At 31.9% G+C, this 16064-nt stretch overlaps 1 protein-coding gene and 1 non-coding gene across 2 annotated transcripts in view; both read right to left on the bottom strand.

Annotated features, from left to right (window-relative positions):
- Window positions 1-16064, bottom strand: part of LOC125068972 (uncharacterized protein CG43867) — a gene marked incomplete at its 3' end in the record, with an annotated part of 312796 nt that overhangs the window by 130386 nt on the left and 166346 nt on the right. The gene's annotated exons all lie outside the window — the stretch shown is intronic.
- On the bottom strand, window positions 10079-10150 carry Trnam-cau. Its single transcript has one exon. It is a non-coding gene; the product is annotated as a tRNA-Met (tRNA).

Here is a 16064-nt window from a genome sequence, read left to right on the forward strand (position 1 = left end):
AAGAAACGTGTATGATTCGTACAATAGAGAGGTAACATATGCCTTATTTTGAAATATGCACTTTAAAGAAAAGTAATCTTCAAAATGATGCCCAAGTCACGGATCGAGCTTATGAAAGAACGATTTTATAATGCTTTAAAATAATCAAGATTTCGAAATTCGGTGGCCTTCGGCGCTAATGGATGTGCAGAATGTTCGCTTTTCTTATAGCGTGCATGTGCGGAACTCACTTTCGCTCTCATAAAAAATACTCTAGGGGTGAAACAGACAAGACCACATAGAGTCTGAGTTAACCGTTATTGTTCAGTTTTCAAATTTGCACACAATTCCTAGTCATCGCGTAGAATTACTATGTTTCATACATTTCCGGTAACATATGCGTACTTCATTGTATACCAGATAAACACATCTCATAAATGAATCAATTACAAACCAGTTATAACAACTTATTTAATGTTTATGAAAAGCAATTTTAACTAACAAATTGTATATCGCTTGTTTGTTATGGCGCTATACACCAACAAGCGTGAAGCCATAACAGACAGAGTTACTTTCCCATTTATAATATCAGTATAGACAGTTATAAGATAAATATTTTTAGCAAAACTCCCACGCATAACCCACGCATAACCCACACTGTTTGAAGGTTGTGGTAAATTGCAAATCATAACTCTATAAAAAAATATGACAAATATATTAAATAATAAATCTAATCTATCTTTATATATAGAGACGAGATGGCCCATTGGTTAGAACGCGTGCATTTTAATCGATGATTCGGGGTTACCCTGGAAAGCACCTTATTTTCATGTTCATAATTTATGCTTAAAATTCATCCCGAAAAAACATGTATGTGTCTAATTTCAACGAAATTCTGCCACATGTTTATCCATCCGCTTTGGAGTAGCGTAGTGGAATAAGCTCCAAACCTTCATTAATGTTCAATCAGTTGCGACAACTGTACATATAATAAATCTTTGTTTTTTATATATATAGTGACTCGCAAATCAAGCAACAAAAACAGACAGTGAATTTATTTTCTCATAAGATGCGTTACCACACGTGACAGTATTCTTTACGTGCGTAGGCAGTTGAGAGGTCATTACTTATTACCTAACAGTATTGCTCAAAAGACGTTAGAATAGTATAGGAGTTTGCGTCCTATTTTAGTTTATTTTATGGCAACATTCAATGTTGCCATAAAATAAACTAAAATGACACTTATACCATAATAATGATACAGGGACACCCTTTTCGAACGAAATAGATTTTCCTAGATATTACGTATATGTAGCAAAATAAAAAATTAAGAATAATTAAATAAGAAGAAATATTTTTTTTATTATTAAAACCTCCGTACAATAACCAAAATAAAAATGTTATTTGAAACCGTATGTAATAGAAAACGACAGAGAGAAAGATAGGAAAACGTCACTTGGACGCATAAGGGTTTTTCCTTACGTGGCGATTTCTGCCAGTTCACTCTACTGTAAACTGCGTAATAGAACTTCGTTCCAATAATACGTACATCAGTGAAGTTTCCACCGATAATAATAAGATAATCAAAGAACTGTACTTTCGTTTAACGCGACACTAAAAATAAGTTTAATTATACGTTTAATCTGAAATAGAACAAATATAAAATTTTGGATAAAAGTTAGTTAGCAGTTGTGAAATTCAATAACGAATTTATTTATAAACATATTTTTAAAAACATTCATATACAAAATTTCATGTCGTTAAGGAGTTCTATCGTCTGAAACCAATTCTGGGCGTAGGCCAATCCAATCAGGTCATACTTGGAATAAAAATGCATTGACACCGGGACTAAACAGGTTTTAATAAGGATTTTAGGATTTGACCTAAACACACATTGAAAGTTAAATAAAAGCTTGTAATAATATCGTAGAGCTTGTAAAAATTCAATGCAATACATTTGTATGGCCGATTACACACGCAAACACGGAAACTACAATACGCGGATTATTATATAAAACATTTGACATATTTTTACCAACTATAGTTATTTAACTATATAATTTTATTATACACTAGCAACACGCCTCAGCTTTGCACGGGTGCTATGTATTAATAAAAAAAGGGATATGACATAGATATCATTCATACGCAATAGTAATCAGGAATAATATACATTTATATCTCTATTGAAAACATTTTCAGAATTGGATCTTTAGTTAAGGAGATTACTCCCTAAATACAGACTAAAAAAAAATATCTTTATAATTTTGGTATGTGTGATGTAGGTACCATGCACCTATCATTTATTCTACCACCACACAGACTTGAAGCTAGTGTAATTACAGACACCAGGGATATAATTAAATCAGATAATTGGCGGTTTGCTGGTGTAAGAAGTGGTTTGTTGCATTAGTTTGTTGTAATAGTCCATGGACGAAACTAACCATCAAGTGTTTTTTATAAAAAAGTACAGCGTTTTCAAACCATATTAAGACAATAATGGAATATATTTTATAAATTAATTCACATTCGGCGCTTTATAAAGCATACATATGTAGCCGGAAGCGGTCATTACTGTTTAAGCTTATTATTTATTTCAGCGCTGTAAAGCTGCTCGCCGCAGATGCTGCATGTTTTGCGATACTTTTTCACGCTAATTGCCACGGCCTGTGAAAACCGAACGCATAGGTTCAGTAAGCGGCCAACCATTGTCCATTTTCACGTACTTATGCATCTATAAAAACTCTTATTACGATGGAATAAAGTTTATTTTCATTTGACACGATAGTAAAATGATTCTTGTTAGTCTTTACCATCAAAATTGTTCATATAGTGATGTAAAATAACGGTATTAATTAAATTAATGGACTGATGTTGGTAACCGCAGCATATGGCCGCAGACGTACTCGGAATAATACGTTGCACGGGCTCCGCGAAATCCCGTTTTTATTTTCACGTGCTATGAAAGATATTGAACTTTATTACGAGATACGGGAAAATTAAAATTCGTTAAAATTAATTAAGATTTTCAGCTGTTTCATATGTTACTATTACTGCAGATTTAATTCGATGTAATAATTATTTATTGTAATGTTTTTAAATGAACCTCAATAATTTTATTCCAATCGTGTTAAATACAAAATAAAAATACTTTACTTTGATATCAAAATCAAAATATACTTTAGCTAACGGTTCGGAATTTAGATTCTACCTAGAACCGGCAAGTAGCTTAATAGTTACTCTTTTTAACCGACGATAACAAAAGGAGTTTATCAAGTCAACGTGTATATTTTTTCTTCAAACATCAAGTAAACACTTTATAGAATTAAATTTAAGAGTAAAGTCCATATTACTATCAACGAATGATGATATATTTATTTCTGTAAAAGCTCGAACTACGGTAAATGTTAAGATTTTCCAGTAAAACCTAAGATTTACCGATTATGAATGGTAAATGTCCATAAAACTTTGGGATTCGAACTTTTACCATAATTCACTTGGTAAATCTTAGGATTTACATGTTAGGTTACGTTAGGTTGGAATGGTAAGAGTCCGAAAACGTCATCCCTTTATAATAATTTACCAATTCATGTCGGTAAATCTTAGGTTTTACTAGAAAATCTTAAGATTTACCTCAGTTCGAGCTTTAACAGTAACATATATATGGTATCCGCTTAACATATGGTGTAATTGCCAGTCTGCATATATATATATATATATATATATATATATATATATAAATATATGACATAACGAAACCATAAAATCAAACGTATTGAAAACGAAAAAAAAATAAACCTATTTTTTTCCTTTTCAAGGAATGGTATAAAATAATTCTAGTACAGTCCGTCGGAATGCGTTTTTTATTAACCTTATTGTTACAAGGTCATTATTACGAGTGATTATGAAATTACTAACCATTGTAATACCGACGTCTCTATTATTCAATAGTGAGTGTATTATATTTTATTAAAACTCTATTTTGAATTTTATTGCCTAAACTATAAGGTCGTATTTTGTATAATCATTTTTATTATAAACAACATCTTACAACTGGAAAATAAAAAGCCGTGACCTTTTATTTCGCCCGCGACTTCGCTTGCGTTTTAGGTTTGCGGTACATAAAAGTAGCCTATAAAATAACTCTAAGAAAGGACTCCTTGGAACCCAGAGTGCTTGATACCGAATTTGATCAAATTCGGTTCAGTAGTTTGGCCGTGAAAAGGTAACAGACAGACAGATAAAAATAGTTACTTTCACATTGAAGTAATTTATTTTATAGACTTTTCAAGTCTATAAAATAAATTACTTCAGGAATATTTATTAATAAAAAAAAAAAGTTTCAATTTTAATCGACCAAAGCGAGTAGGTCATATTTTGTAGGTATATATTATATATTAGTTGTCCGTCCCGACTTCGTACTTCCCTGAAGACGAAATTTCTAAAAATCCCTTCTTGGTGAGCGTCTACTACTACTATGCTAAAATTCAAGTCAATCAAACCTTTGTGTGTTGAGTCGAACAGTGTGTTATTTCGCTTATGTATTATATAGACAAGTATATGCCTCATTAATCAAGTTAAGTGGGCAGCTTATATGACTGCAGATCTCGAGGTCCTGGATTCAATCTGCATTTCTCGCTGATAAAATATTTGGGTCTTTATGTCGCGAATTATTATTATTATTATTAATAATTCTAAGCACAGTGTTACCACTCGCGGGTTAAGAAAGTACAGAGACTATTAAAACTCAACCCAAATACACTTTAAAATTATATATAAACAAGATCATGGTTTCTATTGACCGGTTAGAACGTTTATATAAGCCTCGTATTATATGTATAAAACGTTCTACAAATCGCTTGCTTCCCACAATCAATATAAAATAGTATTTAAGCAATGTACAGGAATGACAATGTGTGTTGACTATAACGGCAGTGATGTCTTGTTTATGTTTATTTATAGCGTAGTTAAGTACACGTGGGACGCAGCCCGTGCAAAGTCGTGGGTAGAGCATTATATCTACTCGTATATATGTTTGAATTGGCAAGACATTAGCAAGATATTTAAAATTGTGGAATAGATAAAGTAAATGATTTAAAAATATCGACATCCAATAGCATTACAGTAATGGGAGTGATAATACAAAAATCAAAATCAAAATATATCGTGAATCGTTATTTAACAAACTATTTTAAGTTTTCAACATCTAAAATTACAGTCATGGTAGTTAAATACAATTATATATGTATATTATGTCTCCTACCTGGAAGTCAACAAGCATACGGCAGCGATAATCAAGAAGATTAGCCAACAACGCAGGAGGCTTCATATGACTCAAGTGTTCACAGACACAGATGTACTACCAATCGTATAATTCAATGAGACGGTAATTTGACGTCACCGTTTTAAAACGCACGGCGAACCAAAAAATCTGAACAGATTACTCGATAGGTTTGTTTAGTTCAAGCCGGGGTTTGAACTTAGGAGTAATTATGTAGATTTAAAAACTAGACACTAGATCATCAAAGCATACGAAAAAAATTCTAGACTCATGTTAAAATTTCCTTAATTTATATAATAGTGTTCAGTATAGTCTAAATTTAAAGCTGTTGAAACTGAGAAGCAAAGTTACCTATATAATAATATGTACTAAAACCTTCTTCGCGTTATTTGGTATAATTATCATGTATATTAGTTTAAAAGCAGTTTTTTGAACGAAGTTCTTTTATGCGGCTTACAGGAGAGTGAACTGGCAGAAATATCCACGTAAGGTAAGTGCTCTGCGTCATCCATGTTACCTTTCCCCCTCATCTCTTACTGTTGTATATGGTTTAATCTGAAATTGCTTTAGTTTTAATTCAAATAGGATTTTTAATAACAATTTAACTTCATGACATTTAATTATTATCAATTTTTTTTCTAAAATTATTGCATTATTTAATACATAATATCATATCATCGCTATGATGGCAACTTCGTTCCAACCGGGTGTTTTATGACACATCTGTTTTTTTCAGTTGCAAAAAACGTCTCCCGTTTGGCAAAATTACATAACTATTGCCGTTTACAATTAATAAACAAAATTAAAATTGAAGAAACGCTAAAAGTGTTGGGTGTATTGTTTTTTGCGAAACTTTTCAAGGATTTGATTATTTTACTTATAAGGTCTCGAGCTCAATGAACTCCGTTACCAAGCAACGGCACGTTTGTTGAAATTTCATAATTTCACCCTTTCCTCCATTATCAACCAGTGTAAGAAGACTCGCGTTGCGGAAAACTCTAAAATAAATATTTAAGCGACGTGATTGAGTTAAGATTTAAAAATATTTTTATATTTTAATAAAACTTGTTCATGAAATAAATGTCGGATCTCGTTAAGAGGTCCAGATTTACTATATTTATATTAAAAATACATATTACATAAATATTAAAAGTATATGAACGAATTCTGGACGAAATTATGATTCTACTATATTTGTGTTATATTATTTTGGTCCAATTTTCGAAAATTAAATATATAACTCATAATAAAGACTATTATTAGATTATTTGTCTATTATAATTATTATATTATTATTATTATATCTATAATTGAATTTAACTGGTGATTGAAAAAAATCTTTGAAGTTACTTCACAGCGTAATTCATAAAAATATCTAGGATTTCATACAATCGATAAAAAACAGCTCATGTAGAATTATTTTCGTATTTATCTGTTCATTCGTCAAAGGTCTGTTCTGGTCTGTCTGTTTCTTCCACATTAACAAGACGAAAACACTTATATTTAACCCAATAATTAATGAACCGAACATAAACAACTCCTTGATTTCAAAACATAATTACTTTGATCATTCGGAGAAAATTTAAAATGTATTTCTTCTCGCTTCTTCTTCTCTTTTCTCTCTTCTACTTTATTCACGGAACATTATTTTACGTATTATTTTTGATACATAAAATAAAGTTTTCAATAAATAATAATTATTCTACTTCTTCTCGACCTCTGGTACGAATTCCATCATCTACATCATCAAGATATCCTTCCTAATGTCTTGAAACCAAGAGAAAATTACCACGCGATACAATTCTACAATATTATACCTCCAGTATCTTGCATTGATCTACTAAACCATTTCCTGCTTGAGATCTTTTAATACTGGTAGTGAGACATGGAGCGTTCTTAATCCACAGGTAATATGAGGTAAGAAAATATTAGGGTCGTGTTTTCTTATGTTCTCCCGAAGCATCTTAAAGTGAGTATACGAGTTAAAACTTTATTAGTTCAAATTTAAAACGACGATTTAATTTTATGTTAGCTCTATGAAACTATGAACGAGCTAGGTTAGCATAACGTTGCATTATAGAAATCAAGTAGGTACATATAAAATGTTTTAACGGATAACGTTATTTTAAAAATTGTGATAGGTTAATTTAATCGAAATTATTTTCTTAATACACTACTAAAAGTTCGTTATTATTTCACAGTTGGTTGATTCTAAGAAGGTTTTAAAGTTTTGTTCTACACCGATTCTGTGTGGACCAAGTGACAGTAATTTTTTTCATAAATGTAAATTTTCGTATAATTAATTTAGCGCTTAGTAGGAAATGAAATATTACTTACTTGGTGGTAGGGATTTGTGCAAGCCCGGGTACCAACTACACATAATACAACATATAATCTACCGCCACGAAGCAATATATATATATAAAGCAATAGTGCTGTTTTTGTGTGAGTCAGTGTAACCACAGGTTCAAAAGATGTAAAATCCTAGTTTCCAGGTTCGTTGATCTTTGAAGATTTAGAGTATTTTTGGTTCTACTTAACATATTGTATCAATCAAATCGTCTCCTTAATTTTTGTACTGAATTGACTAGAGTGAAGTGCATAGTTTTAAAAAAACAAGGTTTTAGCTGTGAAGGTTGTGTCAAATAAGTTTCTTTATCTTTTTTTAATAAGAAAAAAAATCTGCATCAATAATGAATACGAAGCGAATAAGCCATCTGGCTTATATTTATATTATTCTTAAAATATCACAAATACATAAATGGAATACAACAAAGCAATAGTCTTTTTGTACTGTACTCCGTCGTGAATAGTGTCAATGAGAGTGCCAGAGGCTCAAAGACGAGAAGTCAAAGACTGGATTAAGGCTGAAATTCCACTGATAATATAGTTGCATACATTTTAGCAACGAGATACAAAAATATATAAATCTATTCTATCTTCGCGTTTATATCGGACTGTTTCATAAGAGTCGGATTTGTAACCTAGGTATTTAAAAATATGTTAATACCTGTAAATAGTTTAAGTTTATTGGATCTATAAACAGTACGGTATATAATGAATCAAAATAAAAATATACTGTATTCAGGTAGACAAGTACTTTTGAATCGTCATTTAACAAACTATATTAAGTGAAGCTACCACCGGTTCGGAATGTAGATACCGAGAAGAACCGGCAAGAAATATATCAGAACACATCTATTAAGCATACTAACTTATCAATATGGTTACCAGAACTATTATGAGGAAGTTTGGTTTTAACAAAGGACATTCAGTAAAATTTATCTAGAAAAGCTGTGTCTCAGTAGGTATACGATAGAAAAGTCCAAGTATTCAATAGACGGTTAACCTAAGGCGTTTGAACACAAAGGCTACGTAGGTACGATTAAGACGGTAACAATCTCGCCACTTTGAATCTAAAATAGAATTGCCAGCTACCGGCGATAGCATTGTGACGACGTGACTGATTGCATGATTACTTATGCACAAACGTCCAGCATAATATTATATTCTAAGACTGATTTTAGCTGAACACTAATCCTGGCCGCACACTGCTGAATCATCGGCGAGCCATCAATTGTGTTTCTATTGACGTTGGTGAATCATCGGCGAGCCTTTAACTGAATTTCTATTGTCTTATAAGGCAATACGATTTACCATTTCCAAAATGCATTAATTGAATTTACCATATATATTGTTATAAGATTATTTCCGTGTTTTATTCACACTATGTATTAACTTTTTTTACTAGCTTTGCGTGGTCTAATTATAAATCTTTATCTTAATCTATTGGATTGGTGCGTGGTCACTGTGAGATGTCATATTAATATATTCATTATAATTATTGGGTTATCTAACGCAGATTTTTTTTCCAAATAAGATGGATAGTTGCTGAGTTAAGTTAAAACAATAAAACCCTTTCAACTTTAGGTATATATTAGTATTTATATTGATGACGTATATTTGCGCTTGTTTACGTAAAGCTATATTGTTGTATTAGTAATGAATTAAAAATAATTGATTGGTCGTTAATTAAGAAGTTTTAATTTATGTATAATAGAAGTAAAAGTTATACAACCTTTTAATACAAATATAATGTATAATTTGATGTATAGTTGCAATGTGATCATAAACACTGGTATGTGTGTGTTATCAGCACACATCATAAACTCAGATAAGCACAAAACGTACACAACGACACGTGTCTCAGTGATAAAATTTTGTCTGAGAATCATTACGAATTAACTCTAATAATAAACGTTGTTTTAAAAGTTTATTTATATATTTATCTCTTACTATCATGATTGATTTGATGTTCGAAAGAAGGAGACAGCATTGTTTAACAATAATTGTTTTATCTTAACCTGAGTAATGACGGCGTCAAGCGTTTCATTTTATCGACAGAAACAGTTTAACAATATCATCTTTAATAACGTAGCGAGACGACTCGATTTCTGTTGTATTATTATAGATTAAGACAATTCGAGTTATTATCCTTTTGTAATAGGTATAAGTTGTTCGGGCGTCGTATCCGTGGAACAATTAGTCGCTTGGGTAGCCATTAAGAGGTTTACTTCAAGAAATAATAAGACCTTAATACACCCTAGACGGCTTTTAATCTATAGAAGATGGCAAGAATTCTAATTGACGTTATAAAATGTTTTATTAATACTATGTACTTCTATGTAAAAAATTGTTAGCTAATGATATTCAAATAATCTTATAAAATATAACTATTCTGTTAAAATTTGATTAATTCACGAACGCAACAAACCAAATATATTTAAAAGAAAAAAAGTATAAAATATAAAAAGTTGCTAGCAGAGCGTGGTTTCGATCCACGGACCTCTGGGTTATGGGCCCAGCACGCTTCCACTGCGCCACTCTGCTCTATGACAGAGTAGCGAAATTATCTAACGGTTGCTATTTACAGAAAGAATATACGTCGTATGATGTCATTGACACGTAAGCCTGATAATTCTATAATAAGGCGAAATTTCATATTCTATTGTAGTTTTTATTAGTCTTATGTATTTTGTTTTATTGAGATAAAACATTATATTTTTAATTTTTTTTAAAGAAATAAAAATAGAAATTTTTACTTTAAATGGTCATGCCATTCTATACTAATGAACTTTATTTACATAAGAACTTTTAACATAAAGGCCTTAATTATATATAAATAAGTATTAAAAATATACTGGATAAATCATGGGCGTGTTTCACCGCGTGGAAAAATTATGTACATAAGTAGTATTTATAGTACAAAAGTAGAATAATAATAATTTTCGACATCGTTCCATAATACTTTAATGAAATTGAACGTGGATATAATATTTTACATAATAAAGAGAAACTTTCGATATTTATTTAAAAACAAAACCTATCAACAACTTTGGTTACATCTAGCATACCGCCACCCTAACGTGGGACATGTATCAAAGTAACGTATCCAAAATTAAAGTGGCCATCCAATTTCCTGGATAAAAATAAAAGCACCTGTCCTGCCCCGGGTAATGGCGTGAAGATTTATCTCCTATTACACGAAATTTTAATGTTACCCGCACGCCGGACTAATGTGAGGTGTGTGTTGGGAAATATTTATGTTGATTTCGGAATGTTCTGTAAATTTTAAGGGTTTCCTGAACATTGGGCTGTATCGTCATGGAAATTCGTAATTCGTTTTACGCTCAGAAGATCAACCGTGTTATTCTATTCATACTACGTATCTTTATATATATCTTGTACGCGTTTATGTAACAGAAGTTCTCCTAAACGGTTGGACCAATTTTGAGGATTTTTTATGTATTTAAGTGAGTCCCTGAATGGCTTAGATTGGACCTGGTAGGAGACGCTGAGATCAGCACGTAAATAAAGTTCTTATTTCCCCCGGATAAAGCAGGGATAAGTGCAGCTAGTAAAAACGCCTGAATCTTTAACGGAAGATTGAGTGTTTAGACCCTGAAAAGTACTACTCATTTTTTATTTGTATTAATAAAGAATCTCGTCCTCAGTGAAGAAGGATAACATCGTGAGGGAAACATGTGTTGGATGACAATGTGTATTCACCAAATCACGTTAGATCAGGGTTGTGGAATAAGCTCCTAAGCTTCTCAAACGAAGAAGGCCTGGTCACAAGGGGTCAATACCAAAATTGTATGTAGGCAAGGCCCTCTTAGCCATTCCAGGGCTCTTAAACAATGTTATTATGTCATTTCCTAAACGATATTTTTTGGAAAATGTCATGACAAAATAAGCCCAAATTATTATCTGACACAGCGAATCTGACCTTTGCGTCGGATGGCTCTATTCCCCATAACCAATCAATTCCACTTCATTTCGCATGTCATTTGCAATCACAGTCATAAACAAACCCTGTCCATTTAACTTTGAACCCTTGAAAATCTTTCACCACCTCACAATTTGGTCCTTTGTTAATAGTAAAGAGGGGTGGGGAAGGCCTTTTATAACTAAACGTCTGAATCAACCATTTAAACAAGGTCCATCTAAATCGATTTTTCATAGAATACAATAGTAGCAAGAGAGTTCGTAGCATAATGGACACATTGGTCAGTGATTCGGAAACTCATGATAATGTAAGTGAATTACTGACCACTTTGAGATGACTCTTTTGAAAATTAATTTCTAGGAGCTTAGTAATGTAAATCTCTTCGGTCTGGTAGTTAGATGTTGGAATAGTTACTAAATTCGCTTAATCGTTATGAAGGGCATTCCGTGCAGCACGCAAAGGCTAAGGTCGTTTCATGCAGGCGATTTTCGCTCTAGTGGTTAAATGGGATTGTTTTAAATGCTTATAAGCTTTTTTAGCTTCGTCGTCTTATCTTCCAGGATATTAGGTTTCTTTGTTACTGCTATTGCAGAAATGCAGTGCTGGTCGCAATTTTAATTTAAAACTTAATTGAAATCTGCATTCCTGCAAGAGTGCAAGAATATAACGTAAGAAAAGATAAAAATATTGTTTCTTAATTTTAAGGATATTTCAGTTAGACCACTTTAGGATGGACCTATATAGGTATAAATAAAATCATCCAAATGGTTTCGTTTCATCGTTACATCGGATAACCCAAAGGTCGAATTTGCATAACTCTCAATTACACACGGATTTAAAATGTTCATGGCACGTGCATGAAATAGAAATAACAAAAATATATTTGACAAATATAACGGCGACCGAGTCACCATTTACGATTTTTCAAAAAAAAAAATTGGTAACAGTTTGACGTTTATATTTTTCGGTTCAGGAAACGTTTTATCAATTGTCAAAAAAATCTACATACATTTTTAAGCTGAATTTGTTTTTCTTTATTTTAGTTTCAGGTACCAGATAGTTCACCGGTTATATAACACATAATCGTGTCTAATGAAAATCAGGCTGTCGTGACACCACCTTGCATTTGGAGTAGCGTCGTGAAATCTCCACGGAGCTCCAAGGCTATTCCATCAGAATATGGAGAAGCTCCACTAGTTAAGGATTTACCGACTGCTACTAACACTTGAATCTGAACATATTATAGCATTAATATTTGATTCAGGTCTTAATTTAATCCGTTACCTGAAATTAGTCATTAATCACAGTCGTCCCATGAACGTGATTATAATTAACATATTATCAATTACTAAGCTAAATTATAATTATATTCATGCATCATTAAATATTGTAAACATATTCACAATAGTTTAGATACTCAGCTATGCTAAGCAATGTGTATCCAAGCGTAACATTATATTATTCTGATCAGTGAATTCTGCAGTTGCATTTAAAATGTGTTTAGATTTTATCTACAATATTAACACATACCAGTAAAATTATTTCTTAATCGGGTATACCAAATAAATTGAAGTTGGCATTTCTGAAGAAGTAAAAATACTTGTCAAAAGTTTAAGAAGATGTGCTTAAAGATCATGTGTTAACTGATTTTTAGGTACTGTCATAGGGTTTATAAAGTTCATTTAATCTTCAAAGTGAATAAGGTTAATCTGCCAATTCAATTCTGCCAATTAAGTGATTTTCTAGTAAATAATTAATAAAGATAAATTTTATTAATTTATTTGAACACCATAAACGTCTAAATAGTGTTACAGTCAAATCAATATGCGTCCCATTATCAGTATAACGAACGCCATTTGTGTTCCACAATAAATACAGGATCGGGGGGTGAGTTAACCGAATTTGCATATTGATTGTTTACAGACGTGTCCAGACTTGTCCGGTGCGCCTGTCCAAGGAACTCAAATAACAAAGTTAGTTTTAGACATAGTTCCACTAAAACTAAAAATAAATATCATAGAAAGATTTGTTTAGAAGGAGCAACATAGCAAGTTAAGGATATTGACATTTTTACCGACAGTTTATGCGAATCATTTAGAACGACCTTTGTTTTATTTTTTTTTCCTTGATTTTTGTTTTTATATTCCCTTATCATTCTACATTATTTTTCACGACTGCCAAAAATGTTTTCAGCGTTCATGTATGTATGTGACTTTATTTAGTCCACTTTTAAATGTCAGAAAAGATTTGAATGTATCGGGCATTGTTAGAATCCTTACGTCATTCTGAGTGATCAAAATTATTATGAAGCATTATGACTGAGCAATGTTTTTGTGTATACTTTTGTGGTAATCTAATCTTCTCTATAAATCATAAAATTAGAGTGTCTAATTGTAATATTAAAATAACCGCTTTTTAATAAAAGCATATGTATGTATATACGGTACATATACCAAAATAACATATTTTTCAATTTTATCTGTCTGTCTGTCTGTTTCGGCTAATCTCTGGAACGGGTGTACCGAATTTGACGGGAATTTCACTGGCAGATAACTGATATAATAACGAGTAACTTAGGCTACAAATAATTTTTTTGTTAAATTCTATCGCGAACGAAGTCGCGGACACAGCTTTTAATATAAATAAATAAATTTAAAAAAAAAAGTTTATGTCAAGTTAGGAAAACATCGTTCTTGTTCAAATTAATTATTAACACAAAGAACTCAGGTGCGTTCCTGAAGTCAATCTCCATCACGCACCCTTTCCATATTATACTAAAAGTTTACGATGCCGCTAGTGAATTTCCATCAAATTGCAGTCTCAGACAATTTTTAAGTTGCTTCAATGTAGGCACTAGCCTAGGCCATTATCTCGTCAGCGTCATTTTAAGTGCCATCTATCCTGAGACGCTCCTCTAATGGAGGTGTCATGTTACTTTCTCGAATATCGTGATCCGCTTATTTTCATTGCCGCAGTTGACAACTTTCGATATGTTGATCATATACAGGGTTATGATATGATATATATATATATATATCATATCATATATAGGTTAATGTTTTTTATATGTTGGAACGCTACTAAAACTGTCAGTAATGTGTAATACATAAAAACTAAAGTAAAGTATATCCACCACGCTGTTCTAGTGCGGTTTGTGGATACACATGTGATATGTGAAGTGTAATTGGAATCTCATGCCGGTTTCCTCACGATGTTTTCCTTCAGCGTCAAGCGACAAATTTTTAACTCAATTGAAGCACTTAGGAATTCAGTGGTGCTTCACTTGATTTGAACCCGCAATCGGTTAAGATGCACATTTTCTAACCACTGGGCAATCTTCTATGCTAAATATAATAATATAGCTTCTCCAAAAATGCATGGAAAAACGTAAAAAAAATTACGAGTTTAACATTATTTAACATATTTAAAAGGTATATATTTTATTGTATTTAACCTTATAAAAATAATATAATCTTACTAAGCTGCAAAAAAGTAATTTTTGTTCTGGAATATATGACAATAGATAAGTATATAGATATGTATATGCTTATGTCATTTACATCCTAATACTTTTTACAACAGTCAGCGATAGTATTCTTCATTTATATAAGTAATATAAAAACGATAATACATAATTGATAATGTCAATAAAAACGCTATTATTTGTAAAACTTTAGAACTCTTTCAAAATAGTAATCATGAAATCGCTCGATCAATCGTAATGGCTCATACGTCTAACTTCATTCATCGGGATATATCGTGGCAGTGTTATCACCTAGCCCGCTAATTGCATTTCAACGGCTGAATTATGACCTATGCGTGGCTCATACCAGACAATAAGCGCGTCTGGGCTCTGGACGGTTGTTTACGGGCCATGTTATTGGATGAACATCGGATCCAAACACGCCAGTTCCACGAAAATGACGTGAAGGTTGACAATTTAAGGATTCATTAGAAAGTTAATAAATTATAGTTGTATGTATAAATTTAGATTATTTAGTGGTCTTTGTTCAAGTTATACGTTATACGAAAATTTAATAATTATTTAATTCGAAATTAATATAATTTCTATAGGTATAATGATACGCGTAGTTTTCCTGCTCATTGACTGCCTCATTGGGCTAGATATAAGGCTACAGATGCCCAGGCTCAAGCAAATCGGGCAAAAAAATTATTAGGTTTTTCTTTTGAAAAATTTTCAGTAACAGCTCGAATTTTGGAAGTTGTGAGGAATACTTCCGTGCCTCGAAAAGAACATTAAGCCGTTCGTCTTGCGCCTGAATTATTATATCGTATTATGAGAGTGTGGGAATAGAGACTGCGCCTGTGTTTGTGCAATCTTGTGCACTATGATGTGCCCTGTGTCGCTGGTCACCCTTGATATCGGTCTGGACGACATCATCACGGCTTTCCTTATTATTTAAGCCCTTTTTGAATCAAGAAAAAGTTGATATTCACATTTTTTTTTTGTTTCAAAGTAATTCTTTCGATTCTATATTTTCTTTACCATGATGC

This window comes from Vanessa atalanta, chromosome 14, assembly GCF_905147765.1.
Source record: "Vanessa atalanta chromosome 14, ilVanAtal1.2, whole genome shotgun sequence".
NCBI classification, from domain to species: domain Eukaryota; kingdom Metazoa; phylum Arthropoda; class Insecta; order Lepidoptera; family Nymphalidae; genus Vanessa; species Vanessa atalanta.